The sequence below is a fragment of the Thalia democratica genome, chromosome 3 (genome assembly GCF_965202585.1).
Source record: "Thalia democratica chromosome 3, ktThaDemo2.hap1.1, whole genome shotgun sequence".
Taxonomy (NCBI): domain Eukaryota; kingdom Metazoa; phylum Chordata; class Thaliacea; order Salpida; family Salpidae; genus Thalia; species Thalia democratica.
The window spans coordinates 67,618,170-67,630,875 of record NC_139167.1 but is presented as its reverse complement, the minus strand read 5'-3'; positions in this window follow the sequence as shown (position 1 = coordinate 67,630,875).

The following is a 12,706-nucleotide window of genomic DNA, read 5'->3' as shown; positions in this document are numbered from 1 at the left end:
CCCAGTGTTGGTTTTTACTGACTGGCAGTATGGGGGATTAAAAAACATAATTCTTCTTGTTCGTTTACGTGTCTTCTTGTCAACAGGGTTGGTTTTGTTTTCATATTCAAGCTTGTGTTTGAAGTTGGATTGGAGCAGTGCAATTTGGTAGCTATGTTTTGCATTATCAAAGGTTCTTAGGTCTGTGGACAGTCTCTTTAGTCTTTTTTCAATCATTTTGGGTAGGTTTTTCTTGATTATCTTCGAGTGGTAGAGATAAGAAGAGACTGAACAGAAGAGACTGTCCACTTACCTAAGAACCTTTGATAATGCAAAACATAGCTACCAAATTGCACTGCTCCAATCCATCTATTGTATTTTTTTAAGTTGTCCATCGTCCTATGTTTATTTTATTTTACAGGCCTGAAGATCCCTTAGGGGAGAAACATTGTTGCCTTTGTAAATAAATAAATTTAAAAATTAAATTATCTAACTAAGTTAAAAAAATTCTTTGCACAACATTAAAGTCGTTATTATTTTAAGGGTTTCTACTAATAAAAAAAAGTATAAAATCACTGTAATTTGCAAATCGATATTTTAACGCGTCTTGATACATTTAACTTAAAATAAAAGTGATTTTACTAATTAAGTGAACTTTATCTTTTTTTATATTATTTAAACAACCATAGTTTTCAGAGATTTTTAAAACATACTTAACCCTGTTATACTTTAACATTGATTATCTGTTTTAACTAAAAAATATAAAAGTAAAGGTTTGTTTTCGGATTCTTAAAGTTAAAAAAAACGATTACTAGATATTAATAAAAATTTCAATGCTATTTTGTAACAATCTTTTTAACAATAAGTAGTTAGCTAAAAATTGATTTTAAAATGAAAAACAAAGCGTTGATAAGAAAAAATAAAATTTTAAACACGATTAAAAACTACATAAGTGTTTTTTATACTAGTTAAAAATAAACTTTCAGGCGTTTCAAAACACAGAAAAATCAAACTTTCAACAAAACAAACTACTCAATTTGACGAGAGAGCAAACTTTCTTTGTATCTCACGCGCAAAGCTACTGCTCCAAGGAGAGAGATTTGTACAGAAGAAAGACACAAGCAACTCACTCCCCAGACAACATCCGAGTTGTGGAGACGCTTTCAAATTTGCAAGAATTTTCCGACGCTTTTCAATGCTCAGTTGGTAGCAAAATGAACAAAGCTGATAAATGTAGCATGTGGTGATGTGTTTAAAGAAGGATATAATTATCAATACATTGTGATATATGTTAAGTGTCTTAGAGTTTAGAAAAGTGGCTGTGTTAAACAAACAATGAAGTAATAATTTCTCTCTTAAAACGAACATTGTCATGTTTGTATTTTAACTTTATCTATGCAATCTGTTTCGTTTCGATATCGAAGAAATATTTAAAGTACTACTGGAAAAATTTCAATTTTATACTTAATTTTCTGTCATATTTATTATAATAAACTAATTATAAAAATGGAAATTAAGACTTAAAATAGTTTAAATAATAAAACATTAAAACTTCTTTAACGTAGTTTTGCGTTTTAAAAAATAAAATTTGTATTTATACCGCATTTTTTTTTTTTTATTCTTTTATCTTTAAAAACTACTATTTGGTTAATTTGGTTTAAGACTTACTACAAAATATCTAGTCAAAAGATATATTCAATAAAGTGTTTTACAAAGCAGATTGTGTATAACTTTATTTGTTCTGGCTGCTATAAATGTTTTTCTTCTATTTCAACAGTTGTGCACTTGATCAAATTATTTAATGTTTAGTTTATTGAAAAAGTATACGTGTACATTTTATTTTGATGGTTTTAAGCGGTTTTTTGTCAAAAGTAAAAAAAAATTTTTTTTTACTTTTTTAGCTTTGTTTAAACAGTATAACTTGTATATTTTAACAATCTTAACAGCTGTTTTTGAATAAATGGTTTTTATTAAAATTGAATAAATTTATAAAATTAAATAAGTAATATGGTTTGTATTTTGGGTAAAGCTAGTGTTTATATAAATAACAAAATAAAAAAAAAATAAATGCAACGGTGATAATTTTTAAAAATTTGTTTTGATACAAATTATAATACAGTTGTAAAAAAGAATTATTTATACTTCATAGTACTTAAATTTATTTTTACTCTTATTCAAATTTAATGGAAATTTTTGGTGAGAAAAAATACCTATATCTAAAAAATATTTTGGTCTAAAATTATAACAATTTTATTTTGTCTAAAATGAAGAAATCAAGTTAATCAAAGAAAATCTTCTTTTTTAAGCAAAACTTAGAATAGACTAGTAACACTTTAATAAAAAACATTTAAAAAACTCTTAAAAGCTTTTAGTTTTATGTGAATCATATAAGTTTGATGGTCTGATTGTAAAAGTGACAAACAACTAACTTCTAAGGACATGTTTACCATTAAAGCATTTTTAAAATGACTGAGTTAAATAATTTTTTTAGCTCTTAAAACAACTAGATGTATTATACTTATATCGTTTACAAACTATTAAAAATCAGTAGATTTTTATAAAAATAAGTTTTGATAACCATCAAAAAAAAATTGTAGTTATTGTTATGATGTAAAAAATTATAAACACTTTACAGCTTATAGTTTAGTTTAAATAGTCTGTAAAAGGATCAACTAAGTTTTTTTTTTCTTAAACAAGCAACATGTGCAGATTAGCTAATGTTAAATGCTTTTTATCCGCCCATTAAAAACTCGTATTTAATTATTCATGTTTTAAATTGACGGACGTTAAATCAATTAAACAAAGTAATTGTTGGTAATTTTCTGAGTATATAAAGTATTTTGCAGATTTATTTGTTTTTATGCTTGCATCCATTTTTAAGCATAAGATTGTAAAAGTTGAGCTGAACTATTATATATTTAAGTATGATCTTAGTGAATAATTTGAAAACAAAAAAACGTTTCATATTTTTTTTAATAAATATTTATGTTTGAATGACTTTAACTTTAAAAAAAAAAATTTTTCGACTAAATATATTAAAGATATAATTTTCTTAGAAGTTATCTAATGAGTTTTGAAAATAAAAAATGTTTTTATTCACTTTTCTTTAAATAGGAAACCTAAAAAAAATGAATACCATAATTTCAATAACTTTAGCTTTATAAAAAAGATAAGACAAAAATAAACAAAGTTGTTACTACTGTAATAACAGTATAACAATACCTTTTGGTTCGGTTAATCGAAATAAAACAATAATACTTTCTTGTACAAAAGATAACACAAAGTAAAAATCATTAAAGTTTTGAAGAAAAAATTTAGACTTAAAATAACAGTCAGTTTCATCAATACTGTAACAAAACCTTAACGTTAATAATACAAACTGTATTTTAAGAAATAATTAAAGTATACTTGACGATGACAAAAAAATTAAGCAAATTACTTTTCTTAAATAATCTAATTTATAAATACTATAGATAAAATACTTTATAAAAAATTAAATGACATTAAATAGTGTATCTAACCTCCTGGATTTCAATCGATTTGATGCAAATTTAAATATAAACCAACATATTCCATATATGACCTGAATGAACTTTTTTATAAAATTTTTTTCAAGTTTGTACGCATCTGTAGCCTCATTAACACATAAAATAAGCTTTCAATTTAATTTTAGGCAGCCTTGTGAATAATTAATCTGCTGTAAACTAGCCAAAAACTATTAATAACTTTAAATTCAAGCTATTTAAAATCAAAAGTCAGTTTAGACTTTGTAAATTACGTTTCAATTTGTTTCACCGAAAAACAAGCTACTATTGTATAGTTTAGAAAGACTCTTAAGTTTATAATATTTTAAAGTTTAAAAAACCGCAATGTTTTCACAACATGAGCAAAAGCTAAGAAACTGCAACAGAATCGTTATTTTAAGCCTGATAATGGAACATTAAGCTGCAAACAAGTCAATTGAATTCAAAGCACAGTTTATATTGAATAGCTTTATTAATTTATTTACAAATTTTAGCGAAATAATTTAAACTAACTTTGGTTTAAAAAACTATGATATTAACAACTAAGGTAAATAATTAAAGTAAAGCATTTTTAAAACTGATTCATCACAAAGCTAAAGCTTAAGGTTTTTAATAATGAGCTAAATCAGCTTTAAACCCGAAAACCTTTTAAGCGTAAAAGACTTAAATGAATTTGTGAACGTAGTGAAAGGATTTAAATCGCTGTGTTTAACTAAAGAAAAGTTTATTTTCGAATGCATTCATTTTAATTCTAAATAAAGTTATACAGCTTTTTTCTTGGCTTGTTAGGTTTAAAAAAAAATTAATATTTTTTTAATAAGTATGTAGTTATAGTGTTTAAGTCTAGATGAAAAACCTTATAGATTATTTTTATTGAATTAAAATTACTTTGTAATGAAAATTTCAAAACTAGCTGATAAAAATCAATTAAATTTCGAAACTACAAACTAATCAAAGTTGGGTTTGAAACTTTATTTCATTAGTATAAAAAAACAATATAGGTACAACTTTAAAGTAATGTCATAATTTCTTTAAATATTCTAATAGTATGTTAGGTTTTTTTTGTGACTAAATCAACGAAAAAATATTTTTTATTTTTAAGCAGACTTGTTTGTACTTGTTTAAGTTTTTTTATTTAGAATTCACTTTGATTTTGTAGACTTTTATATTGTAAAATCAAACCCATTGTGTTTAAAACAGCTTTTTTCATTAAAGCAGTAGAAAACTCTTGAAAAAAAAAAAAAAACAATAAGTCATTGTTACAAATACGGGCTAAAACTTAGATTGTATAATAAAAAGCTTTACAAACTGTTTTTATTAACGTTTATTAACGTTTATAAACTTTCTTGAAATATGCTTTTTAATCTGACTTAAGCTGATATTTTTATTTTTATTAATTTTTCAGGATTTTTTTTAGAGTATTTTTAACTATTTTAATTAAAACTACTTTTATTTTATCTAAAACTAGTTTAATTTTTGATTTAAGAATTGTAAATAGGACTTTACATGATCTTACTACCACAAATATAACAACAAAAAAATAAGTTTTGATTATTATTAGGTTTCTTTTTATTTTAGTTGCTTTGACGACCAGCAACTATTATTTTTATATTAAATTTTAATTATCTCAATAAACTTAAAAAAGATCTTAATTATGTTTAAATCAGTGAAAAATCTGTTATCACTAAAATTAGTATTACATTATTTTAAGTAGGATACCAAAGACATAATCTTATTTTACAGTATATAAAGTGATTGTTTTTTTGATTAATCTAATGATTCACACTTAGTATATCTGTCTTAAGTACATATAAACAAATACAAAAGAATTTTTTTGTTTATGTTCTCGAATTGGCTAACAATAAATACTTTCCAATATATTTTAATTTGTAAAGTTTTATTTTTGTAAGATAAAAAAACGTTTAACAGCTAACTGAAATCGTTATTAAAGATGAACTCGTTTTTTTATAATAGAATAAGTAGTAGATACAGATTAGCTAATGTGTAATTCGATAACATCAGCATAAAAATATTTCAGTTTAATTATTAATATTTCAATTTGGCACACAATTGACAGTTAATCATTATAAGTTTAAGCTACTATTGACATGTGATTTCGTCATAATTAATTGAAATGAACTCATTAAAACTTCGCTTGAAAAATTCAAACATAATTTCTTGAGATCACGTAAAAGAATATTAATAACAAAATATATTTTTGTAAAGTAAATATTTTGGCGGTTTTATCTTAAATGTTTACGGCATAAACTTCAAAGGTGAAAACAATTTTTATTAATGTTTACCTAATTTTATTAAATATAAGGGTTTTTATTCATTGTAAATAATCAAATACAGGCAAATTAAACTTTTTTAATAAATACGCTTATCGGAAAAGATGATATTTTAAACATAAAAAAATGACTAAATATTAAAAAAGCTATGGTTAGTAATAAATTACATTTTTCTTAGAACTACGTTTTTTTAAACATTTTATATAAAAAATTTAATCTATAAATTGTTCAGCACATATACAAGTATACAAATGACAAATCTAAACCAACAACATGTAGCAAAAAAAAAACTAGTGAAGGACTAAATTGATACCAAGATAAAATTTAAAACAAAAATGATGGTTTTCAAGCTTATTCTGCTGTATAGCACATAACAACTTGGCACATTTAGTAAAATATTATACTCACTTGCTTTACAATTTTCATAAAAAGAGCATTATTATTTAACAGGTAAAACTTTTAACCTTTTTAAAGGTTCGTTAGTCAAAATTTGGATGTTTGTTGACTAAATGTCTAAATTTCGTTATATAAATTACTTGAATATTTTGAACACACTTATTTGTAAATTAGACCGCCACTAGTTCAATCGATTTGACTTGACTTATCATATATCAGCTTTCAAATTTTTAAAATATAAAATGTGGAAGCACTTGAACTCCTTAGTTTTTCTTCTTTTTTTATAACGTGTATATTATCTTAATGGACATTTGATAATCGAAGGACTTCTTATTAAGCATCAGTGGAAGACCTTAGCTAAATAAAGTCGATAAGTCCTTAATATGATAGCTTACATAAAATAAACGTATTAATTATATGTTCAATTGATAACAACTATTGAAACAATTTTTTTTCAACTTTTTTTACGAAGAAAATGACAAAATTTTTCCTATGGGTTCATTCCCTAGAGTAATAAACTTAATATGTTTACGTGCATAGTTTACTTAACTAAATTTGGAGTTTTGGTTACCAAAATGCTACCAATTAGTTCAAGAGAACGAAAAATCAATATATGTGTTTATTAATATAAGATAAAACATCAAGTTTACAATCTCGTATTTTTATTCAAGACTAGATTAATTACGTTGTCTAAAGCAAAATTGTTAAATAAATAAAAGTTTTACACAGAAAATATTAGTATTTTTTGAAAAAAATATCAAACTAATAAAAACTACAGTTTTGAAAAAGTTAATAAATAAACTTAGCCAACTGTTTTAAAAACATTCGAGAAAAAAGTAACAGCTTATTCCTTATTCTTTTGAACTTAAAAGCTTCGAAAAGATTCATTGTAATATAAGCAGGTAAAGTAATCAAAATATGTAAATATTTATCAAAAACAAAAGTGTAAATAAATATATTCTACTTTAAATTGTATGTTCTACAACTTTTACATAAAAAATTTAGTGAGTATTTCATATAACTTTTAACTACAGTAATCCCTCGCTTATTTACGCACATTGTGTCCGCAGAAAAAACGCGTAAAGATACGAGAGATCGTAAAGATACGAGAGGTACCAAATATACTTACTATAATGGCTATTTTTTGATATTGCTTCTAGTTAAAAGCAGACTGGGTACTTTCCTAATTTTAACAATTTCTTTACTTTTTTTATAAATATGATAATAAAAATTAAAACTATACATACAAAAAAAAGAATTAAATTTGTATAAAGTAATAACACTTGTAGAAAAATTTTACTAATTTTTAAAAGAAGCAGATTTTATCTATAATTATATGTGACTTATTTGATACTTAACATTTATATTCTATTCTACTTAGGGAATTCAATTTATAGTAAAGCATTTGTTTACAATTAAGAAATGGTTTGGTGTCTATATCAAAATTTGTTTCAATAGCCTTTTACAAAAATATGCATATGGTGCATATGATACAAAATATGATTTCTTTTGACCAAAACTATTTAAAACATAATAAAAATGTTTAATAAACATTGTTTATGTTACTAAAACTTTTTTTTTAACTTTACCTTTGCCCACATAAGGATAAACTTGTCTTGTATAAAAGATATTTAATAAATTTTTTGAGTAGGCAGGGTTGCCACTTTACCTGGAAACCTGGAAAAACCTTGAAAACCCTGGAATTCAACAATTTAGGCAAAAATAACCTGGAAAAACCTTGAATTTGAGAAATTTGGAAAAAAACCTTGAATTCTAAATAATTTTAACATTTTCAGTACTAAAATTTCAATTTGACACAAAAACTTTATCATATAAACAAGATTTTTTTGTCATCATCAAATTTTTTTTTTTATTTAAAAACACATTAAGTAACTTTACAGCATCTTTTAAATGTCTTTGTACTATTTAACACAGCTTCTTTTATAGAAATTAACTTAAAACTAAAAATAGACCCAAAAATTTTTACTTTTAAAAACCTGGAAGAAATTTGGAAAACCTGGAAAAATATTTGAAAAAACGAGTGGCAACCCTGAGTAGGAATGAAGTTTCATGCCATAAGAATTTTGGGTAATGAAATAAAAATTTATATTTTTGAATTTTTGAGAATTCTAAAATGCGTAACTAAACGAGAGTGCGTTACGTCACGAGTGCGTAAAGATGCGAGAGGTTACTGTATATGCTGTTCAACAAAAATATGCTTAAAAAAGAGTAATTAAAATAAAGACTCATAGACGGTTGGTCACTTTCAAAAAACTTAAACGTTAGTTTACATTTAAATATTGTTATATCAAAATTAATCATAAGTGTTCTAAATAAACAATTTAATATAAAACTTAACGACTTTTTTGACAAAACTTTCTATTTTTAACTCGCAAAACCTTTTAGATTAAAATTCTAAATCAAACTAAAACTTAAAATCAATAAAAAATAAATCAAAATCAGTTACTTGATTTACAGAGTGTATAAGCCTGCATTTATCTAAACATTGAAAATTTAACAACGGTGTCGATGAGACAAAATCATTGATAAATCTAACAATAGCAAAAGTCTTTTTAAATAATAAAAAGTAAACAGCAGTGGCAGTCTCTAGGGGGTCACACAGACAAAATCAATGATTTATGTCTGGAATCAAACCCGTTCGAGTGTCAATCGTTTTTAAATCTTTCAATGAAAGAATGCAATTTTAGAGGTATATCAGGCTAAACTAGTTAAAGGTGAAGTGAACTAAGTGTACAAAAATATTGCTACCTAGTTTGTTTATTATAGTTTTAAGTTTTATAGTTTTACTAATGAGAAAAGTTTATTGGAGTGAATTGAATAAAATAAGAAATAATTTGTTAATCAAGCTGCAAAAAAAACAGGTAAGAAACTAACTGAAAAAAAAATATTTATTACAGTAAACACTAAAGATTAATTCTTTTTTTTCAGTCTTGTACTGAAAAACTATTATTTTTTTATTATAAACTTACTTCTTAAATTAATTTTTTCAATAAATGAGTTTGATACAAGGTTTACTATAATTTAAAAAACTGTGTTAATTTTTTTTTACTTCAGATAATGTTTGGACAACGGGGTCTTTATGAGAAATATTTATAATGTTCCTCGTCTAGTTTTCTTCGTGACCCGATTGTCAGTTGTCTTCGTGAGTGTCTCGTCCAGTCTTCTTCGTTATCCGATTGTCAGTTGTTTTTGGGAGTTCCTCGTCCAGTTTTCTTTATGAGTCATGAGCTTAAACATCTACAAGCTCTTTATTTTTTTGAATCATTTTTATTATGACTTCTTCTAATTCTTTGAGTTAGATTGATATACTTCCAAAAGAGCTAAAAAAAAATCTTTTTGTTTGACGATAATTGGTCCTACCTCCAAATGTTCTTATTAGGTTGTATCGTGATAGTCTAATCATAAATTCTTCGGTTTTTGCAAAATTAGTTGGTTTCCAGGGTTTTTTGTTTAGTTTTTGCGTGGTTTGATTCTCATTTTTCTTCGTGGGTCGGTTTTCTTACTGTAGTGAAACTCTTAACTTATGGTTACTGTCTTTGAAAGGTGGTATGTTCGGTGGTCGTGGAGTTACGCCATGTAACTGTCATCAATTACAATACGGTGTTGATTGGTGGGGAATTGGTGTTTTGTAGACATGGACAGAAAATAGACTCGACATTAAAGTTTTCTATCCACATTTAAAAACAATAAAGCCCTTCTCGATTGTTCTTCATACGCTTCTATGCATTTGCACAACAACTTTTAAATTTACTCTCTCAAACTTACTTCATTCTTTTTTTTCTCATTTTCTATTCTCAATACGAATTGTGACGTCACATAAAACATAAACAATTGAAAATCTTTAACTCTTCTGAAAAGATTAATGAAACAAAACAGTAAATGTAATGAGTGGTTTATTACATTATTATACCGTTATGTTTTCTTAATGATAAATTTAAGTCGGACATAGTAATGTTGCTTATTTGGTTTGTTACTGGTTGTAGCTAGATTATACGTTATTAACTACTTTTTAATTATGATTGATAAAGAAAATATTAGTAGTTTTTATTTTAATTGTTTATATGAATAAGCAGTCTATTATATAATGTAAAATTACTAAAACACCTTTATAGTACAGTAGTCTAGTAGTAAAATTATTTAAAAAAATTAAATATAATCCATGAGTAAATTACAGTTCAAAAATAAATTAAAATCCTAAAATATACTGCATAAATTAATGATAATGTTTAATATGACATAAACTTAAAAAGTCATCTATGTCATCTATTGTGACTTTTATTTGCTCTCCTCTGTAAAACACGTTAAAAAGAAATTTCATACCTTCACTTGTGTGTTGAATCTTTAGAAAAATTTCAGATAAAAACTCGGGTCGTTGTATAGTAACAGCTATTACAGCTTTAAATCTACAGTTTTCTATATCACCTTGCCACAGTTTCCTATATTACTAATTTAAAGTAAAGTTTTTCAGGTTAAGTAAGGTATTTTCTTTTGTTTAGTTGCGCTCATAAATTTGGTTTCTATGTTTTTATGTTCCTTTAAGGTTTTTAAGTTTTAGCGTAATTTTTCATGCTATAAATTTAAATAAATTTTGTAGATGCATATTAGTTCATTTTTAAAAAGTTTACTAACTAGATTTTGGAAATCTTGTTGTTCACAAAATAATTTATTTTATAAGATTTAAGATTTTGTTTAAAGACTGTCTGTAAATTAAAACAAAAAGTTATACAGTAACATATTTAAAACAACTAAAAACAGAACTAATGAAAAATAAAAAATAAAAAATTGAAAGTAAAAAACAACTATAAATTAGTCAAATCATTACTAACTTTCATTAAATAAAAATTAGAAAATTACATTATTTTATATATGATCATTTATGTTAGATAGTAGCTTAAGTAATTTTAAGCACCTAAGAAACTCGTAAATATTATACAACTTATGTTTTGTATTAAAGACATTAAACTAGTGAATTTCAATTAAAAGCGTAAATAATGATTTTATAAATTTTTTTTATGTTTCCCTTTTTCTTTGATATTTTTTTGAAGTAGAAAAACATATTTAAATACAAGATCAAGACTGTTTTATACAAGATCAAGAACTCTATTTAAGTACAAAGAAGATTTCACTAACTTGTTTTAAAAAACATAAACACTCTTAAATTTACTTGAAACCTTTCTAGCAGGCTGTTTTCAAAACTTTAACTATGCTTGCTGTATTAAATTTTGTTCTTGACTGTTATTTTTAGCACTTTTAGATACAATTGAGTTTGAAGAACTTTTAGTTTTATAATTCTGTTTTGCTATAATAATAATCCTTATTAATACTATTATTTAGTATATAATTTTAGAAAATTAATAAAACTTTAAGTTTTAAATAATAGTTGATCATACCAATTCGATCATCAGATTACAAGCTTTTGGTAGAATGAGACCGAAAATTGCTTCATATTTGCATGTATAAACCGCTTGAAGATTGTAGACTGCAAGTTTTTCGGTTGTGACTGAATGATGATCGAATTGGTATGATCAACCCTTATGTTAAACTTGAGCTTGTCTCACGGCATACGAAAGTCAAGGCTTCTCCTCTACTGACTTTCGCCGATGTTTTTGTAGAAGTTTTATAAGGTTTATTATTATATGTTTGACTCGGTAAAATAAAATGGCAAAAATGAATATTTTTTTTTTTAAATTTTAGGTTTGCAAAAAATTTTATAAATATTTTTTGTCAAAATTATAAATGAAGTGAAAAATAAACAATACAAAAAGATTATACATTCAAGATAATTCTAAATTTAGTAGAAAAAAATTGTCAGATCTAGGAAACTTCAAATAAATTCTGTATTTTTCTAAAGAATTTAATAATTCCTAAGTTTCAATTTAGCCTTGATAAATGAAACAAGCTTAATTTGTAATTTAAATTCTTTAGTTATGTTTGATATTCTCTGCTTTTTTTTGTAGAAAATTTTTCAAAAATGTTCAGCATGTTAGTAAATATCGAGTAAATTATACGTTTCTGTTTTATTAGTTAAATATTTCTTCCTGCAGAAATACACTTATGTTGCTGCCTATTTTTGTTTTCTAAGCAATAATAACACTTGCAGCTTAATTAAATTAGTAAATAATGATATTTTTGAACTCAACTTAAATAATCATCTAACATGTAATTTAATTTAATAAACTTTACAGTATGCTTTGAAAGAAATCGTCTGCGAAATACTAAGTTATTTTAATTATAAAGTCTTACATGTAAAATTATTTATATTTAGAAATATATTATAACAAAATGAACCAGTAAGTGAGTAAAACATAAAGTAAATAAGCTCAAATGTATAAATATGCAACGGCTATTTTTTATGTTTTGAAATATCTACACAAAAGTTCATTCTTTCAGAAAATAAAACTAACTTAAATCATTAAATCACACTGATAAAGCCTGAGTTTATTGAAAAAAGTGTATCTAAGCTCATACAAGTTTTTTAGACATAGAAGTTTTTTT